We start from the raw sequence: 22,093 nt of genomic DNA, 5'->3' as shown, positions 1-22,093 counted from the left end.
CTCTTGGGTCTGATTCAGAGGATGAGGAGCAAGTCATGGCTGCTCCAACTCAGCTGCCAACTTGGGCAGAGAAAACCCTGCAAGATGCAGGTGAACTAGTCAGTGATCCTGCGGATGCGAGAAGGACTAGATCACAATTTTTTGGGGCTCCTCAAGCCCTAGCTGCCACCAAATCATTGCTTCCCATACATTGCTATATGAAACTTGGTTCAGATCCACAGTCACACTCTGAGGCTGCTGGAAACCCGCTTTGGGAGGCTGCCATGGATGAAGAGTACTTTGCTCTCATGGAAAACAACACATGGGACTTGGTTCCACTTCCGAAAGGAAGAAAGCTTGTTTGTTGTCGATGGATATATCGAACAAAGATTGCTACAGATGGTGAGATCAGAGAGTACAAAGCTCGACTTGTTGCAAAAGCATACTCACAGGTACATGGCATAGACTACATAGAGACATTTGCACCTGTTGCAAAAATGGACTTCGTTTGACTAGTTTTAGCCATTGCTGCTTCTCGCAGATGTGAAGAGTGCATTTCTTCATGGAGATCTCAAGGAGGAGATATATGGAGCAGCCACATGGATACATACAAAACTCTTCCCTCATTTGCAGATTAAAGAAATCTTTGTATGGCCTAAAACAGGCTCTGAGAGCCTGGTATGCAAAGATGGATTCTTTCCTGCTTTCCATTGGATTCATTCGATGCAAATTTGATCCGAATGTTTATTTGCTGCAACATGATGATTCTCTTTTGCTGATAGTACTTTATGTTGATGATTTACTGATGACAGGGAACCTTACCTCAGCTACTGATTCGGCAAAATCAACATTGCACGATCAATTTTCCATGATAGATTTGGGACAGTTGCACTACTTTCTTGGTCTTAAAGTTTCTCAGTCTACTTCAGGGATCAAGTTGGCACAGTCTAAGTATGCACCAGATCTACTTGTCCACTTTGAGATGATAGAATGCAAGCCAGCAGTATATCCCTTTCTTTCGGGGATCAGATTTGAGGATGCGGGTATTACACCTTTGGTGGACAGTACACTGTACCGATAGTTGGTCAGGAGTTTGTTGTATCTTACTCACACCCGACCTGATATATCTTTTGCAATAGGAGTTTGTTCCAGATATATGCAGGAGCACCATGAGCTTCACTGGAAAGCTGCAAAGAGAATCCTTAGATATGTGAAAGGTACTTCCAGTTTTGGTATTTTTTATGCTGCAGATTGCCCACTTTCACTGATTGGGTACACAGATTCTGATTGGGCTGGCGATGGTACAGACCGCAAGTCCACCTCTATTTATGTTTTTAGCTTTGGTTCAGGGCCTTTTTGTTGGTCTAGCAAGAAGCAATCCACGATTGCTTTATCTATAGCTGAGGCAGAGTATAGAGGTGCAGTGAATGCAACTACACAGGCTATTTGGTTGCAGGGGCTTCTCTTCGAGTTTGGTATTCAGTATCCACTTCTGACTGTCATATTTTGTGCCAATCAGAGGTCCATTCAGATATTGACTAATCCATTTCAGAGGCAGAGGACCAAGCACATCAAGATTCACATGCATTACATCCACGAGCTGATCTGTGACCGAGTCATATCACTACAGTACTGCCCCACTGAGCAGCAGGTTGCAGACATCTTCACCAAGTCTTTCACTGAAAAGAAATTTTCAGAACTGAGAGCTATGCTTGGAGTGGTGGAGACAGTTGAGTAGGCCCTTCTGGCCACTTAGCCCTTTTTTCCTCTTTTTTTTGGGGGGGGGTTCCCACGAGGTTTTCCCTCTTTTTTTGGGGGGGGGTTCCCACGAGGTTTTCCCTCTTTCTTCATTTTATGAGGATCTTTTATTTATTGTACCTGAGTACCTAACATGGCATCTTGGTCGGGACTCAGTTTAGATAAGTGAGTTAGGATGAAGGGGGGGTGTTGGAATATAATCCTAACATCTACATTTATTTTTTAGCCTAAAAATCCTTGACTTAGCCACATGCACTGAAAATCATGTTCACACTTGACTTTTGGTAAACTAGCTCGATGGACCAACTTTCCCTTGTTTTTTACCTTTAAAGGCTTAATATTATGGAAATATTGGTCCAACCACTTTCGTAAACCATTTAGAAATCTAAGTGCATGTTCACAACTAACCACACCTCATCCACTTGATTTATTTGAGGATTAGTGCCGCACATGAAGATTACCCCTTAAATCAAGGGATTTGGTCCCCCGGACCATTTTAGCATGTTTTAAAATTGCCTTCCTTGGGAAATGTGCCCCTCTTCATGTTTTCCTCGTGGCTGATAGTTGGCATAGGTTGTCTTGAGTCATTGTTGCTATTTTAGTACTCCTTTTAGCTTTTCTTAGCCTTTTTTAGTTTTTTACTAGTTTTTTCTTAGTTTTCTAAATTCGGCAATTTCTATATAACCACCTCCCTTTGGGATTAGAGGTTTGGTTGCTCATGTATTACTATTGTTCATTAATTTAATACATTGATTTTATGGAGCAAATTCTTTCTCTCCTCTCTTGAATATCAGCAAATTACTTGTGTTTAATTTAACTAGAATTCTAGATCTATCGAAGTTTCTACAGGAATTCTACAAATCATCTAACTTTTGACATGTCTAGATTCCGTTTATTTGATTTGAAAGCATATTTTTTTTATTACCTTTCTTTCTCTTATCATAGGGTGAAAATCCAGTAGGTTATTCTTCTTCATGATGTGAAATTCTCCCTCTAGAGATCATTCTAGCTTCCTCTTCGATACACTTTCCCAGGACCTCATAAAATGTGGGAATAATGTTGATATTGTTGATGGTGGTGATAAAAGTCTCCCAAACAGGATAAAGGCCTCCAAGCATAATCAACACCATTTCTTTGTCAGGTACAACTTCACCAACTGTTAATAGTTGATTCTTGATTTTGGTCATTCTCAGGAAGAATGCTTGAATAGTCTCTCCTCTGTTCATTTTAATGTCTTTCAGCTGATTCTTCAAGGCAATAATCTAGTTCAAATTACTAATTACAAATATACCAGTTAGTTTGTCATATATTTATTTAGCTTTCTTCAAATCAGAAACATAAGTAATAAGATGATCACTAAGAGAATCAAGGATAATTTTTTAACTTTGATTTTACCCCTTTTTATATTTGGATTTGACAGTAGTACTTGAATTGTCTAATGGATCAGCTATTGTGTCTTCAACATACTCCAAAACTTCGTGTTTTTCGAGTGCGATATCTAGCCTTGTTTTCCATGGACCAAAGTTTGAAGCATCATTCAACTTTTTCTCTATTTTGAAATAGGACTAAGTCATCTTAATCATAAATTTTTGTAGCAAGTGGGGTCTCTTCAGGTAATCTCTGGTCTCCTTGGACATGTCTTCACCAAGACTTTGATACCATGTTAAAATCTAAAAGTTCTATGCATAAATTTTTAAAAAATTTGCAAAAGCTTGAAAGTTTTATGCATAAAACTATATGTACTTGCAAAATTGAATATATTTTACAGAAAATTCAATGAAACTAAATGTACTTTGCAAAAAGTTGAATGTACTTCGGAGAAAATTGAATGTCAGAAAATTGAATGTTCTATGTTGTTATAATTACTTAGAATGCGGATTTCTTCTTCACAACTTTTCAAATCAGCAGTTGTAGATAGAACATAAACTTAAGGATTATATGAATATAACCAAACACAAATATGGGACACTAAGAGTTAGGTCCAATAACCAGGGCAAAACCCACAAAGGGAAAACCCAAATGATTCTTCTTCTATTAGATTTCTTCAATTATTCAGCAGAGTACAGAGAGAGATAGAGAATGATAATAAATAAAGTCATCAATGTCTGATCAACTTGCAACTGAAGTGCTCTTGCTCTTTGCTTGAAGATCTCTTCCTTCTCTTGATCAGATCTTGTCCTTCACACTTGCTTCAACTCTTCCCTTGCCCTTACTCTTCACTTGCTTTCACACTTCTCTTGCACACACTTAACACTAACTCTTCTTCTTCACAATGAACATGTTGCTCTCAACTCTCACTTGCTCTTGCTTAAATAAATGAGAAAAGAGAAGAGTTATGAAATGAATTCATTCCTTGAGCCAATAATAGGATAATCGAATTCCATGTTGAAGCAGGTACTTGAGGAGAAGTGTAACTCATCCCAAGAATAGAGAGAGATGTACATTTGTCTTGAGGAGTTACAATTCGAATTAGGGAGAGAGAGAGTTACACTTAGACAAGTGAGAATATTTGATGAAAGTTGAAAATCAAATTGAATGAGGGAGTTACAAGAGCATTAAATGAGAAGGAGTTACACTTTTGTCATACATTGAATTAGTGAGAAAGAGTTACATTATCTTTAAATGTGGAGTTACTATTTTATTCCAAGAGAGAGGTTCGATTTTCTAAGTAAGAGATTTTCAATTTAATTGACTTATTCCATGAGAGAATTCGTTTTTATTAATCTATTAAAGGTGAATGACTTTAGGCTATTTTATAAATAATAGTATCATAATAATAATAATAATAATAAGGATAAAAATATTAATTCTTGACTAGTATAATCATGATTGATTTGATTTTAAAGTGGATTCCATATGTCGAGATCATCCTTGATCATTTTGACATGAATTTCTATTTTTGGAAGATCACTTCCAAATTGATATGTGACTTACTATTTTTGGAAAGTCATATTATAATTGTCAAAAATTAAATTTTATTAATGGTGGTTCAAACAAACCTGAAAGATATGATTTCTTCTAAGAGAAATTCAAATTTTAACATCAATCTCCCTCACTCTCTCTCCATCTCTCCCTTTAACTCCCTTTCTCTCACCACCTTTCTAGATGTCTCTCTTCCTTCCCTTTTTTCTTCCTCCATCTCTCTCCCTTCCCTTTTTTCTTCCTCCATCTCTCTCCCTCCCCCTCACTTTATTATATAATATAATATTAATATCCATAATTTTCAAACTTAATATTCATACACTATATAATATACTATTATATTATATTAAAAGTAATGTTATTTCAAAACTTTTTATCTTAGTATATAATATATATTATATAGTTTTTTAAATGTACATAAATTTAATTTTTACATTAATTTTTTTATAATTAATAATAATAAAAATATTAATTTTTAATTTTAGTTTTCATATTTATTTGCATTTATAAGCTACATAAATTTAATTATATTAATATACTTTTCATTGCAAGTTGGTTATTGACTTTATTTCAAGGCTTTTTAATAAATCAAATAACCTAAACAAATTATTATTATTAATTTATTTTCTTATTCTTATATTTTTCCTTTTGAAAAAAAAATAATCTTTACCACTGATGACTCAGCCAAGTTATCACATTGACTTGGTTAGGTCGTGTCTTTTCATTTGAAAACAAAAAACCAATCCGTTTCCAAAATGGACGCTTTATCTTGCATTATGGAGACCTAAAATATATATGCACTTATTTATAATAAATTTAATGGAATATCGTGAATCACCCACCAATCTAAAATTTATACCATCAATCTTTGTACGATGAAATTACCAATCTCAAAGGTTGGACCGAGTACAGACCATGGGCTGCCTCGTCACTTTCGTAATGTTCGATATATATCCATAATTACTGTGTTTCCATCTATCTATTATTTGACCTATTTGACTCCCACACATGTGAAACAAGTTATCTTTCTACTCATTGTGGGGAGAGGGCACCACTTGGCCTTCATGCATGTCCACACACATGTGAATTAGTTAAAAGTTAGTTATGATTTCCTCTTGTATAAAGCACACTCTGTCATCTAGGGCATGGTATTGTAGTGCTGGTTTACGAGGTTTCTATTCTTATCAAAGGAGGTGGTTCTTCTCATTTTGGTTGTGGGAAATAAAGGGAAGAAGGTTATCACCAATAAGACTGGTTGTGGAAAATGAAGAGGAAAAAGGTTATCACCAATAAGAATAAATCTGATCTAATTTTCCTTCTAATGCCTAGGGTTTAGTTTTAGTAATACCTAATTTCCCTCCTTTGAACCGTGAAGTTCTATGGCTTTAGTGTGATGCTCTTCCAATTCTTCTACGAATGTTGAAGGACTTCAAACACTTGACTAATCTGGAGATTATTAAGCAACTTCAAGAATCCATAGCCCGATGGTAAGGACCACTAATAAATCTGATCTAATTTTCCTTCTAATGCCTAGGGTTTAGTTTTAGTAATACCTAATTTCCCTCCTTTGAACCGTGAAGTTCTATGGCTTTAGTGTGATGCTCTTCCAATTCTTCTACGAATGTTGTAGGACTTCAAACACTTGAATAATCTGGAGATTATTAAGCAACTTCAAGAATCCATAGCCCGATGGTAAGGACCACTATTCACTACTTCTTCCACCATTCTTTAATTTCTTTTCATTTTTCAGATTTTTCTAGGGTGACCTGGGGTTTCATTTCAAGATAAATTTCTGATACAGATCATTCCACTCAAGTATTGTTACTGACCTTCGCTTAAATATTTTATAACTTGAGTTTTAAGTAAAGAGCAACTTGAATCTACCTGATTTTTCTGAAGAAGGTCGACTTTTTTAAAGTTCCTTTGGGATTTTATTTCAATTTTAATCTCACATAACTCTGGCACCTAAATCTTCACTTGAATCTAACTTACTCACTTGCTCAGGTTTCCATTCAGCTTTAAACGTAAGATTAAATCTGAATACACATGGAAAACAGATCTCTTTTCCTGAACTAAATCTGAATATTAACTCAGCGTTCCAAATTCCTGTGTTTCCAAGACATAAAACATTAAATCAATGGCTTGCGAGGTGGTATGACCTGCTTGTTTTGGGTGAATCCAATAGGTAATTTACAGCTCTTTCATTCTGCAATTCTATGGTAAAGATGAAATGTTTTATGACTTTGTTGTGATATAGGGATTTAATGTTCATTCATTTAATTTGACCTGCTTGTTTTGGGTGAATCGAATGAATCGAATAGGTAACTTACAGCTCTTTCATTCTGAAAATCTATGGTAAAGATGGAAATGTTTTATGACTTTGTTGTGATACAGGAGTTTAATGTTCATTTATTTAATTTGACTTGGAACAGATATTAAGCAGGAGTTTGTGGAAGGAGTCTACGCCCACTGTAAATAAATATTAAATCTTCTGGATTGCTGTCTTTTCTTTAATAGAATGGATAAGAAACCCTGGAGTCAGATGGTGACCCTAATCTAACACATCGTTTGCTAGGGACATTTGCAATTTTACTGAGTTACTTTTGGGAACAACAGAGTTTTTCCTTGAGTTAAATGGCATAAACATTGTGGGTTTTCTCCAAAACATAATTGAGATACATGGATGACGACATTTTCACTGCTCTCACGATTTTTCACCCAATAAAGGGCACTATCAAAAGTATATTGTGCACAAATAATTTGAAACAATCATGGTAAATGCTCTCACAGAAGTAATATAATTGACTGGTCATTTCTTTTGTCTGGTGACTAAACATTTGGGTTATCAATCATGGATTTATTTATCTTGCAACATTAATACACAAAGTCTTAACACTGAAAATTGTTTTGTTACCTTCATGACATATACATTTGTGAATCTAATTCACTGCATATTTTTTTTAAGTATATTTCTGAGCTGTCGAGGCCCCTAAGATGGCAATCTGAAAGGTTAATGGTCTAATCACTCAACACTAACTTGCTAAACTCACAGATGAGCTTGAATTCTGGTAAAAATTCATTTGGGTAAAAATCTGATAATTATTTTCATTGTTGAAGAATTCATAAGTTTAACAACAAGCTTCATTTTGGACACCTATTTGGTCAAGCATTTCATGATATTCATTTTGGACACCTATTTGGTCAAGCATTTCATGATATTTCTTTCCGAAGTCTCTCATTTCTTTCCACTTTCCGAAGTTCTCATTTCTTTCTTTTGCAAAGGGTCATTCTCAATACTCTTTTGAATTTTCATGTGTTGAATGGGATGATGCTTAAATATGAATGCAAACCTGTAACAAATTTCATGGTCAATGGTCATTTCAATTTCAGAACTACTATTTATTTGGCACTTTTCCAACATCTTAAGCATTAGCATTTACTTTTGGGGAATTCTTAATCACATTTCTTAAATTCACAATGCTAAAGATTTGGTATTGTTTGGTATTAACATTTAACTCCATTTCAACTCTTCGGCTTGTAATGTTCACCTTTCACAAGCTACCTGTGAGAATATTGGGTTTTGAACCACCTCACGATTTGCTCACTTTTCTACTTCAACCTACCCAAATTGGGCAACTTGGACTAGCATTGCTGAGCTTCTTGTGACCCTTGAGCCATAGGGAGTTTTCTTACACATACACATGACCCTTGAACCATAGGAAGTTTTCTTACACATACACATTTGGAGATTCCATCCTCAAAGTGAGTTAATTGATTAAGTGAGGTTCCTGAGTTACTTTTCCCCTTATACCAACGATTAAGTTTAGGTTTATACCAACGACTAAGTTTAGGTTGATACAGAGATTCCCGTTCGTTAATTTTTTCTTAATCTAAAGAGGAACAAATCACCAAAGTGACAGTAGGTGATTTGCTTTATAGTTAACTTAGGTTCTGCCTGGACAAGGTTAGGACTTTTCTTTGTACGGAGAGATTGAGAGATAACAGACAATATACCACATGAAACAACGAACGTTGCAATTTCCTAACCAACACCTGCAACATTCTGTAAACTAGCACCATAAGGGCACGTAAGAATGGACTACTCTCAATGAGAATTGTCTGCATTAAGTATGGGAAATTCGCAGAATTGTGCAAATCTGGAGATATGGACAAGTGATCTTTGACTCCTCAAGTTATATTTGTGTACATCAAACATCAGTTTTGCATAGATCAAGAGATACGGAGGAGATCAGCAGATTTAAAAAAACGTACCACATTACCTGAGACTAAGAGATAAGAAAAATTAATACAGAAAAGGCATTTTATAAGATTATACATGCACACAACTAGCTTTTAAATTGGATAACTGATGTTCTATAACCCTGAAACCACTTAGCTTGCTAAAAGCTCCAGGTCAAAGACCAGATTGTTGGATCTACCATGATTGGACTGAATCAAAACAACCCCATTCAAAATTACAAAGTAATGCCATCATTTTATCACTTTCAGAAACAAGCAACATACATAGAGAGGCTAGTCCACTTAAAAATCCAATTTGTTTGTCTTCGGTATACACTAACATCTAGACTTCTATTCTTAGACTGCTCAGTTCAAATGGAATAGATCCTACAATCCTTGCAAAGGCGAAAGAAAAATAATTTAGAGTGGGTGAAGGACTCTATGCTTATTGGGCACCAATGTTATGAATGTGGCTGGCCAGGACTACAGAAGCAGCGTGAATCAAAACCCATCAAGATTCACACCATAAATAAAGAAAACTTCACCCAAAAACACTCTTTTTTTCCTTGTTTATTTAATCTCGGCAAAATTCCATCAAACCTCCAAAAATGCTCTGTTTAATCACTGTTAAAATCCAAAATTCTTCTAAACCTACCTTTAACTTGCTACAAAACCTCAAACGTACTCTTGTAAAACAATTTCGCTTAAAAATCAATCCTTGCTACAAAACCTCAAACGTATTCTTGTAAAACAATTTCGCTTAAAAATCAATCCTTCACCTACAAATCCGTTCAAAATTAACGCAAACTAATTTCAAGTTTGAAACACAGAAAAATTTAAAGAGAACAGCCACATGCAGCTAAAAAAAAAAAAATTCAAGCTCTGCAGTGGAGTAGATTACATGATCCGCTGCTGCCGGTTGATTGACATCACAGTAATCTTCGATTTGAGGGCTGAAATTTCCTTTCTAACGCACCCAATGAGCGTCGGACTATCCCCAGCAAACGGAAGGAACCCAGCTAGATCCCTGAACAACAAAGAAGGAAAACTCCAACGATGTGACAAGAAAAGGGAGTTGAAGACCTTGAAAGGTCTAAAGTTACGGCACATGGCCATAGTCAACGTTAGTACCGAGTCATCTTTTTAGATAGATCCAACGAGATTTTAGTTTTACTATGAGAAGTGAAAGTTTATGTTTTTATACCTCGTCTACTTCAGATATGTAGTAATTCTTTCTCGTGCTTTCTTAGTTATTGGCTAATTGGGGGGGTGGAGGGCCAAATAGACGAATGGATTGCAGCTGGGCATCGGTACAAAATGACCCCAGCTGGCATGACTTACATAACATCCTGCATCAAGATCATGCTGATGCGGTTGCCTGGCAGAGGCGCTCAACGCAATGATTTCACTCTCCATCGAATATGATGTTACAACGACCTCCCACAGGTGCCATCACACATACGGGCAGGTTAATTTGTAGACGGAAGGACAGAGCATTCAAGACAAGATCATATTATCCAGCCTTTCGATTTAATATGGTTAATGACAGTACTAAGGAGAGCATGCCACCAAGAGGGAGATTGCGATTCCCAAGCGGCCATTGGGTTAGGGTACCAAGACGACGTGCATATTATGACGGCGAAGTATCCCCATTATCCTTGTTTGATGGTGGTGTTTTAGGCAGAGCAATTAATGATTTAGATCGATCGTGGTGGGCTTGTTTAGCAAGGTGGCAGGATCTCGGGCCCTCTACCATTGCATGCAGTCTCTTTAACTTTCCTCTGCATTGTATAACTGATAGCCATTTCATAGTTCAATTCTATCAGCCCGGCGTCTTTAAGGTGATGGAGTATCAGGGGCGCGGAGGTAGGCTTACGCGTAGTCAAACGACCAACTTCATGGAGAAGGGCAAAAGCCCTGTGGGGGATACCATGAAGAAGGCGTTTATTGATATTCAGGGGGATTCGGATGAGGAATTGGAGAAGCCGAGGGTTTCTGCAGAGGCTGCTCCTCGCGGCGGAGGGAAAGGGAAAGTGGGTATTCGGAGGCCACCGATGTGTACTGTGGAGAATAGTGAGGATGACAGTCAAGAGTGGAGTGATGTTGAACGAGGGTGTCGTGGGGTAATGCGAGGAAGAGGGTCACAGCGAGGGAGAGGTCGCCCAGCAGGTCGTGGTGGTGGGGGACGTAGAAGCGCAACTCAGTTGGATGATCTTGGCGAGGGGGCTGCCACTGAGGGCCGACGATATAAACGGGGCAAGAAGGATATCAGGCATCGACTGCAGGAGGCAGAAGCTGCGTATGTCACAGATACTCATCCGGATATCCGCACGATGATTGAACAAATGGAAGATGAAGCTTTGCAGGGTTATTCAGAGCCTGAGATGGGCGATTGGGAACAATACTTACCTGATCCTGGGCATACCCGTGGCAGACGGTCACTTTACAAACAGTCGTTGCACGTGTACTGGGGGATGAAGAGGTTACTAGCTAAAGCCATGGAACAGGTGGCTCTTGAGATGGCGGAGTTGATTCAGGGCATTCCCACCATGAAGAAAGAGTTGAAAAATATTCAGATTATTCTTATGATGCAAGAAAAGAAAATGGATGACATTGTGGCGCTGTTACAGACGGGCGGTTTGGGGGTTAAGCTGGAGAAGGAGAGGTTGCCGACGAAGGAGAAAGAGGTTTCGTTGCAGTAGACCCAGTATTAACAGCCATGTTTGCAGTAGTGCAGCAGTTTTTTAATCTGGTTGGTTCTTTCCTGTTTTGTTTATATATATGCTGAAAGACAAGGACTCTGACTTAGTAGTAAGCTTAGCTGTTTATATCGCATGGATAGAAAGATTGGTTATCTTTTGTTTTTGGATGGCTTTCAAACATTTCATATGGTTAGCCTGGTTTCCCTTAAGGGCGGGCGATGACCTGTCCATATTATGTATTTGTCCAATGTTTTTATAGTAATGGAAATCGAGTACCGCACTAGCTTACAAAAAAAAAAAAAAATCTTTTGACTTTGGATACTTCCTCCTCTTCTTTTTTTGACCTTTTTTCGTTGTAAAGGAAGCTCATCTTTTTAATTAAATCAAAAAGAGTACAGTGTGTCACCAAAAAAAATATATGAGACTTCTATATATATTTACAGATAGACAGAGAGACTATTAATCAAAAACAATATAAACAGCAACTTAATACATTATCTACTGAAAATATTAACCTATATAACAAAGCCAATCAAGCAAAAAAAACATAATATTCAAAACAAAAAAAAAGTTAGATTACATATCTGTAGTGACACAATAATACCAAAAAAAAACCAGTAAAAGTGTCATAGGGGATAAGGAGTCTCCCTCTCCTCAAAAGTTGGATGCCCTGACTCTCTTCAAAAATATATAGCCTTCCTTGTCAGGGAGGGCTTTTTTAGAAAGAGAGTTTGTCACATGATTACATTCATGTGTTAAAAAAAGAGAGTATGGAAATGGTTTTCTTAAATGAAGAAGGGCCTAATAAATAAGGATTTCTATTTTTGTGTTGGTATTAGGATCAATATTCAGCTAAATATTATACAAGGCTTTTTTTTTTTTGGTACTAGTGCCAATATTTAGTCAAATATGATACTAGTGATTCTCTTGGAGAAGCAAGAGACCCCAACTCCATAGATACCATCTTGTTGGGCACCATAAAAAAAGTCACATTGCTGGATTGTAAGATCGAGGGATAAGAAAAGTGATTAGACTTCTTAAGCTTCAGAGATGTGATATATTCAAAGAAGATACCTGGAATCTATGGACGGATACTAGAAGTGTTAACAATAAGACCTTTGAAAAAGTGATGAGACTTCTTAAGCTTGTGCTGTATTCAAAGAAGATGCTTGGAATCTATGGAAGGATACTAGGAGTATTAACAATAAGACCCTTGAAAATGTAATGAGACTTCTTAAGCTTCATAGATGTGATATATTCAAAGAAGATGCCTAGAATCTATGGAAGGATACTAGAAGTATTAACAATAAGACCCTTGAAAATCCCTTGGTGACGAACTTTCCATATGACCCATGTCATTTAGTCAAATTGTTTTCACTTTCAATTAATTGATTTAAATAGAAAAAATTATATTACAAAATTAAATATTGAGAGATTTTAAAAATATTATTTTATTTTTATTTTTATATTTTTATACTTTATTTTCTTATTAGATAAAGATGGTCATTTAACTAATTTTACTAATTTAAAATATATTTGTCAAATAAATAAAATGAATTTAAAAAATAAAACCTAAAAATTACTAAATAATGACCATAGGATTCTATACTTATGCTTTAAATAACTTAATTAATTTGTACCATAACATAATTAATTATGATTTCATGATCTATGATTCTTTTTTTTCATTCCAATGATTTGTTTCCTTTATTTCTCCTCCATTTTGGGAGTCAATTAGATTACGCGCTACACCTAAAATTGTCTATAAGGCATACATTGGTACTGCATCCTTTAATGATACCCCAACATGTCCTCTTGCAGCCATTCCAACTCTTTTCAAAAACTCCATTCTTTTCAAAATTCCACATATGCACTTTTGCATTTTGTTGCCCTATTCAATTATTTTTCATTCTATTATGATTTAGATCTTCATAACATTCTTCGACTAATGGGGAGTTCTCTTGTCCATTAACTATGGTGCACTGACCTAGAGTGGATTTTTGAGCGCACTCTGCTCCCACCCAGTAGCTTTCAAACTCTGTGAACGTCCTCCTTTGGCTCCCGGGGCCTCCTGCTCCTGGGGCTTTCAGCCCTCGCCTGGTTCGTGATGGATCAAGCGGAGCCTCCTCCTAAGGGTGCTTCGATCCCTATCCCATCTGTTGGAACTTCAGCACAGCTGGGAGAAAATGTGGAAGCCTTCGCTTCACTGCTCTCCTCCTTGGGACCGTCTCGTCCCAGACCGTCCATATCAAAGTTTGTTAAGAAGATCGATGAAATGCCTGAAATAAACCTTCCTCCTACTCTTCCTCGCCACACAGCTCTATCTCTCTCTGAGTGAGGTTTGGTGGGACAGTTCACTGGTCTCTAGCCCTCTCCCCGTTCAGTCCTCAAATGGGTAGAAAGAAATTGGGCCTCATCTATCATGGGAAAATCTCCATCGGATTTTGTGAAAGGGGATACTTTACCTTCCATTTTGAAACGAAAGAGGATAGAGACTTAATCTTCAGAAACGGGCCATATTTCATGGATTCAAGAGGGCTTTATCTCAATAGATGGACTCCGGACTTCGATCCAGAGCTAGATGTGCCAAATGTAGTGTCATTATGGGTGAGGCTCCCTCATCTTCCTCTTCATTGTTGGGGAGATGAATCTATTAAAGAAATAGGGAATGTTGTGGGGAAATATATTGATAGAAGTGAGCCAAAGGAAAACATGCATGTCTACGCGAGAATATGTGTAGAAGTAGATCTAGGGAAAGGACTTCCGAAAGCAATCGAGATTAAAGTGGATAACTAGATTCACATCCAATAGCTGGACTATGAACAAATAATATTCAAATGTAAGGTATGTCATGAATATGGTCATTTTGTAAATAGATGTACTAAAAATTAGGAAATAGAAGAAATAGAAAACCAGGAACCAAAATGGGAGCAGGTCAAGAAGAAAAAGTCAGCAACCAAACCCAAAACCTCTTATGTTTCCAATCTTCCTCCCTCTTCAGCTACCTTCCCCCCTTCCTTGTCCCTCCCCCCCATCCTTCCCTTCCAGGCCTATTTCATCTCAAGACCCCCCCTCTCCCTCAGCTCCCCTCCCTCCGTCTTCTATCCCTCCCCCCTTATTGGATCTATTGGTCTCTAATCCCTTTGGATCTCTTGCGAACCATGATCTCCCCTCCCCTCTCCCTTCCTCCCCCCCTCTTCTTCCCTTCCCCTCTAATCCCTCCCCTTCCTCGCCTATCCCCTCCCAAATCCCTCACCCCTCCTCCTTCGATCGCATAATCACTCACACCCTTTCCAAAGAGCTCCTCTCCTCTCACGACCACCCTAAAAAGGCAGGCAAAAAAACTAACAGAGAAATTAGAGATGAAGCAACGGCAAAAGAAATGGCTCTGGGCACCCAACAACCTATGGACACTTTCCTGGAAAAAAATAAGGAGAAAATTGCCCACCCTAACAAAGGGAAAGGTCCCTCAACCCTTAACATCAAGTGATAATGATTATAGTCTCCTGGAATTGCAGAGGAATGGGAAGTATGCCAAAAATTAAGGCAATGAAAGATATCATAACTTTAGAGAAACCTGATATATTTATGCTCCAGGAGACAAAGGAAAATGAAAAGGAAATGGAAACAATGATACAAAAAACCAAAAATTATCAAGGAACCTCAATCCCAGCGACCGAAGCCTCAGGAGGAATATGCACACTATGGAAAACCGAAAATTAGGAGCTCATTCAACAAAAAAAGAGCTGCATTGGATAAAAATAGAAATGGAAAACAAAAAAACAAAAGAGAAGTCTGCTTGTCCACCCTAAAAATCATCTCATATAAGACCAAAATAGACGTATAATCATAGGAGGAGATCTTAATTTGGTATTGAGAACAGAGGAAAAATTCTGGGGAAAATACAACGCTGACCCTTATAGGCAAATGTTAGAATCTATTATTGAAGCTTGCAAATTGATGGACATGCCTCCTAGCAATGGAAAGTACACACGGAGCAACAAAACAATTGGGAAAAATAACATCAAGGAAAGATTGGACAGATTCCTAATACAAGACAAAATTGCCAATGAGTTCAATGCAATAAAATCCAAAATCATCCACAATATAGCATCAAATCACAAACCAGTGGCTATCACCCTCGGGAAGTTAGATAATCTTGGCCCAATTCCTTTTAGATTCAACTCCACATGGAACGACAGAGAAGAAGTCAAAAAAATCATAACTGAAGTGTGGACAACACCAATTAATGGCTCACCTAGCTATGTTTGGGAAACTAAACTAAAAGCCCTGAGGAGAGAGCTAAAACATTGGGCAAGGATCAACAATATAGAAACACAAAAAAGAAAGTTAGAAATAGCAGAAAAAATAGACAGAATCCAAATGGAAAAGGAGCAGCAAGAGGAAACACAAGAGAGCATATGGCAGGAAAAAGAAGCATATTGGGAGATGTATAGACAAAACAAAAAGGAAGAAGAAGAGTGGCATATAAAATCGTGAAGTCTATGGCTCAAAGCAGGAGACAAGAACACAACTTTCTTTCATAATACGACCTAGATAAGAAGAAACCAAAATCAAATAGACAACATAAAAAGTAATGAAGGCAAAGTAGTCAAAGGACAAGAGGAAATAAAGAAGGAGGCTTACAAATACTATAAAAATCTATTATCATCCCCAACATCAAATAACGAGTATGAAGAATTTCTTCAGCACATACCCAGGAAAATCAGTGAAGCAGAAAATAATGAACTGACAAGAATAATTGAAGAAAAGGAAGTAGCAGATGTTGTTTAGGATTTGCATCTAGATAAGGCTCCTAGTCCAGATGGGTTCCCCATTTTCTTCTAAAAAAACAACTGGACCATTATTAAAAAAGATTTGATAAGAATGATAAGAAATGTTTTTGGGAAATTCAAGGTTGGAGGATTCACAAACTCTTCCTTCCTAGCTCTTGTTCCAAAAGAGTCAAATGCTAACTCCTTTAGTAGATTCAAGCCTATTTCTCTGTGTAACTCCTCCTACAAAATCACAACAAAAATCCTGGAAAACAGAATCAAAGTATTGCTTCCAGAAATAATATCAGAAAACCAAGGAGGATTTGTCCCTAAAAGACAAATTCTGGACAACATTCTAATAGTGCAGGAAGATTTGCACTCTAGCCTAATGAAAAAATAAAAAGGAATGATTGTCAAGCTGGACATGGCTAATGATTTTGATAGGGTCAACCTGGGTTTTCTCGCGGCTATCCTACAGAGATTTGGTTTCTCCAAAAAGGCAATAGATATAATAAAAGCCTGTATTGTGGGTCCTTGGATTGCTCCATTGGTCAATGGAAGACCAAGTGAATATTTTCAGAGTTCAAGGGGGCTACGACAAGGTTGTCCTCTCTCTCCTTTCTTATACATTATAATGGTGGACTCCCTGAGCAGAAGTCTTGAGAAATGTAGACAAGAGAGGACTATCACAGGATTCTCAATCTCTCCCGAAGTAAAAAGTATAAACCACTCCCTATTTGCAGATGACACTTTGATTATGGGAGGGGCCTCCTGCATAATGGCAAGAAGAATAAAAAAGGTACTAAACAATTTTATGGAAGCCTTCGAGGGGCTTCTAAATAATCAGAAATGCAGAATCTATGGATGGAACACTTCATCTCGCACTCTCCAAAAAATATCAGAAATTTTGGAAATTCCATTTCAAGAGAAGTGGAGCCACTTCCAATATCTTGGACTCCCGATCTCAAAAGAAAATTTGAAGACCAACATATGGAATAAGTACATTGAGAAAATGAAACAAAAAGTGCAGAATTAGGGCATGATCTGGCTCAATATGGCAGGAAGGGTGGTATTAATAAAGGCCCTACTCACAACTCTCCCAATCTATCAGTATGTTGCTATACTAGCCCCGACAAGTATACACAAACAAATTGAGCTTGTAATCAGGGGGTTCTTATGGCAAGGAGGTAAAGTGGAGACAAAGAAGCACAACCTTGTGAAATGGGATGAAGTAACTCAACCCTATGAGAAAGGTGGGTTGGCAATAAGACTACCAGGAATAATGAACTTGGCTCTAGGAGAAAAAATAACATGGAGACTAATAACAAGAGAGAGCAGCTGGTGGAAGCAAATCCTAGAAGCAAAATACATGAACCACAATAGAAACCTCTTATTGAGAAAAGGTTATCCAATCAGGCCCTGCTCCCAGGTATGGAATCTGATAAAAAAAACCATTTCCCTCATTAAAGAAAACTCTTCTAAGATACCTGGTAATGGTAAATCCATAAAAATATGGAAGGATAGAATAATGGGAAATCAGCCCATAGCCTGCCAAGAAAATCTTCAGGATCTAAGAAGATGGATGAAAACAAAAGGAATCACTACGCTGGATGATATATCTCTTTGGAGAGATGGAGAATGGGGGGATTGGAGGATCCCCATCCTCCCTCATGGCCTTGTCCCTCAATGGAAGTCCCTTATCTCAAATCTTAAGGGGGTTGCTCCGCTAAGTATAGATTCAAAAGATTCCTTCCATTGGGATCTTGATGGAGGAGATTTTCCAGTCAAATCAGGGTATGTCGCTTTACATCAGCAAGAAAATCGAGACTAGAGATTCTGGAGGGTGGCATGGAAAATTGAAACACTGCCAAAAATCAAAGTATTCATGTGGATGTTTCTCAAAGGAAAAATACTAACCGCTGATAATCTTAAAAAGAAATTATATGAAGGCCCATCATGTTGTGCTATGTGTCATGGAAGTGAAGAAAATATCCAACATCTCTTCACGGAATTCCCCTTTGTTAGGGATTGCTGGAAAGGGCTTGTTAGCCCCTTGGAGGTTAGCATCCAACATTTGCTACCTTATCATGAGCTTCTTTCAACCTGGGGAAAAATATATCCATATTCCTTCAAAAACAAAGAAACGGTTAAAGACATTGGCTGAGTTTGCCCTCATTTATGTGTTAGCAAGTTTGGATAGCAAGAAATCAGAGGATCTTTAAAGTTCACACTCCAAATACCAAAACAATCATGGCCAAACATGGAGCATGTCATCTGATTTCATCAACTCTAAAGGAGTTAAAGTAATAGATGTGCAACAACTGTAGCATGAGGAAAGAGTCTGGGTTGAATTCGCGATGAGCAAGCAACAAAAAATATACATAAGCAAATCTCCTAGTAATATGCAGAACTGGAAAATAGGAATGAAACAAGAGGAATTCAAAACATGGATTGAAAATTTAAATAGGCCCTACTTACTGTTTCATGGTGCTTCAAAGTCCAACCTAGGAAAGCCTAGAGTGGGAGGTGTTCTTCTTGACCCAGGAGGGAAAAATACTATTACTTTTGAATGGGGATTAGGAGAACTATCCAATAATAGAGCAAAAGCATATGGCCTCCTGTTGGAAACAGTAATCCTAAGGCAATGCAGTATGAAGAATCCGGTCATAATGGGGGACTCTTCAATAATAATCCAATCGATGGTGGAAAGAAGAATCCCCAAGAACAAGGCCGTGAAACAAGTAACAAAAAGAGTGGAAAAGAACTTTTTGTTTCTAGGTGAAGTCACCTTCAAGCATATTCTTAGAGAAAATAATCGTATCGTTGACATGAAGGTAAATCTGAATGTCAACCCTCCCATGGGAGAATCTAGAATTGATAATGCGATGGCTTAGAAATTGGTTCCAGAGGAACTCCTGCCACAATGTGCAGAGAATAAAAATCAAAGAAGGAACATCAAGTTGGGCAACAATCACTTTGACTCGAATGAGTAGATATTTGAAGATCAGGAAATCAAAGGAAATCCCCAAGAATAGCCATGACAGTCAGTCTACGGCTAACAAGCGTCTGGAAGCTTCTCAAGCTTCCCGTGAAATGCATATATTCTCATCTCTGTGGAGGCAAGTTGCGCAACTATATATTCTCCCCCTCAGTTCATCTTATCCTACCTATGCCATCTTCATGCTCCCTCTCCTTCCCCTCAGTCTCAGTAGTAACCTTCTCTTTTCAAATAGTCATAGCTGCACCCCTTTGGGGACTGAGCTTATCTGCTCTGATCTCTCCTTGCCTTATTACTTTGTGCAACTCTGGTGGGTATTTCCCTGTTCCATTAGCCTCTGCACTGCTCTAGCCTTCATGCAGCTCTGGAGGCATCTACAATCTTTTTTCCTTCACACAGCTCTAGTGCCCCCGCTACTGCACAGCTCTTGTTGCCCCCACCTCCACACAACTCCTGTAGCCCCCAACACCGAGGAGCTCCTGTTGCATCTCAGTTTCTTCTGCTTTCGCAGCTCTTGCCACTACTGCTTTCGTCCGACAGTTGTGTGTCTTCGCAGGACTATCTAGTGACTACTTTCATCTCTTCTCTTTGTTTCCTATTTTCACATCTCTAATATGTTTGACTGATTGCCCTCTCCCTTCAGGAAATATGGAACTGAACCCGCTTGCACATGTACCAAAGTGCGAAAACTGGCAGTTTGTTGAGCTAACAAATTCATGATCGAGCTGGTTAGAGAAACGATCAAAGACTACAAATTTGAAGCAAAATCTGAGAATTCCTTCCTAATGAGACAAATAGAATAACATAGGAAAGAAATGTATGCGTTAAAACACAAATGCAGGAATTTGGAGGAAACGATCAATTATCTGAAGAGCTTACTTATTACTTAGATCGGAGAAAACTCCAACGTTCAGAGCAGCAAGAATTGGCCTCAAGAACCCTCAGTCAACAAAAAGTAATTGTAAACGCCTCATTCATTTCAGTATTGTTAAGTCTTTCTGCTACTAGCTCTTTATGTTTTGTAGGTGTAAATTGTTGTTGAATCAGTATGTAAGTATTTATAAGGATAGTGCATTTTGTATTCTCAGAAACTAAAGGGGAGGAGTTTGGAAGAAAAGGATTGTTGGTCCTCTTTTTCTCTTCCAGGATGCCCTCACCCATTTTGGCTTGATGTAATGGGAGCTTGTCTCCCTCCTTGTCTTTTTTTTGGTATATAAAACTAGTGATCGACTTTGTTATAAAAAAAACTATGGTGCACTTACCTATTGGAATATCGAGTATCGAAGAGTTGAGAGTCATGTGTTGAGGAATACTTCAACAGGTTTTCAATGTGAATCCCAACACTAATGAGTCACGCCAATAACTATTAATTAACATGGAACTTTCCCATCATGAATCTACGTTATATTGACTATCAACTATCAGGCCATAAGTTATTAAATGTTATGCTTTCAAGAAATCAAGCATCGAGAATCAAGTTACCTGATCTTGGGTCTTACCCCCAACACTAATAAATCCCAACATATCTATCAGTAACAAAGACAAGAGGATCAAGAGTAGTTGAGTGGTAAATTATTATGCTATCAACTATCGAGTAATTGTGTGTCAGGCAATACAATTCACTTGAGCATGGGATTGATAGATTCTTAGTCTTGGTTATTGTGAATGTTTATGGTTGTTATGGGCCTTTATCAAGTAGGAAGTTATAGTTGAGAAGACAGGGGAGATTAACCTGTGAATCTCTTAGGTAGCAAGGATGGCTAGTTAGTTGTGAAAGGCTCTTAATGACAGTGAGATGAAGGATTTTGGGATGCCTTCATGGCTAGTGAGGAACTTACAATTTCTAAAGTATTTTAGGTAGTCCATTGTGCTATCAAAGTCTCTGTCAATGTTTGGGACATGCTAAGGAATTCCCTTTGCAAGCATGCTTTACCTTGGAAAAACTTGGGGATTGATTCTCCTTGATTTTCAGATTGTTTAGAAATGTGGCGTTGGAGGTCCTTAGCCTCGAGCCATGGTCACATGGGCTGATAAGGGAGTTGTGAGCAAGAGCTATCAAAAAGGGGCTTAAACTTGGGAGTACGAGAGGTATAATGTTGAGTTATTGGGCTATTGGTATCGGGCAACACTACCAACAACAAAAAATTCAAACTCTCGATGCTAATAAACACCAACGACATTCGTCAACTAACGGGGATTTTTTCCATCCATTAATTGTGACACACCACCCTATCAAAATGTTGGCTTTGAAAGAGTTGGGAAATACTTCAACTAGTTACCAATGTGAATCCTTGATACTAATAAACCTTGATGATAACTGTCAACCAATAGGGAATATCATCAATCTCTAGTATATCAACAATTGGTTATCAAGCCACAAGTTATTTGATGTTAAGCACAACAACAATTTCTAATTTTTAAAAGCTAAATGAGATGTATTAAAAAAAATAATGTGGCTACCTTATATAATATATAATATAGAGATAAAAGAGTGTTTGCGAAGTTAGTCTTTTAAATATTGCCCAAAATTTAAAATCAGTTCTAAGAGACTTAACTGCTCTAACTATTACATAAGCATAAGATAGAGACCTCCTAGTATAAATTCTATAAAACTGGATTAAAATGAAAGCTATTTTAAAAGGCATAGATAAACCTAAAACTAGAGAAAAGCATACCCATTGTAGGCTTGTTGCAGGGTTTTGTTGAGGTTTTGACCTCTT

General features: G+C 37.6%; 1 long non-coding RNA gene across 1 annotated transcript in view; it reads right to left on the bottom strand.

The window, feature by feature from the left end:
* The window catches only part of LOC149243841 (uncharacterized), an 81,552-nt gene extending 71,494 nt beyond the window's left edge, over positions 1-10,058 (bottom strand). Inside the window, exon 1 of the long non-coding RNA XR_016245805.1 lies at positions 9,800-10,058. This is a non-coding gene — a long non-coding RNA (uncharacterized LOC149243841). The remainder of the gene's footprint in view (positions 1-9,799) is intronic.
* Positions 10,059-22,093: the final 12,035 nt, after the last annotated feature.

This window comes from Pinus tabuliformis, chromosome 8 (assembly GCF_031772625.1).
Source record: "Pinus tabuliformis cultivar Carrire ecotype Pingquan chromosome 8, CPIR1, whole genome shotgun sequence".
In the NCBI taxonomy this organism is placed as follows: Eukaryota; Viridiplantae; Streptophyta; class Pinopsida; order Pinales; family Pinaceae; genus Pinus; species Pinus tabuliformis.
The sequence above is the reverse complement of the archived record's forward strand: the minus strand, read 5'-3'. Positions and strand labels throughout refer to the sequence as shown.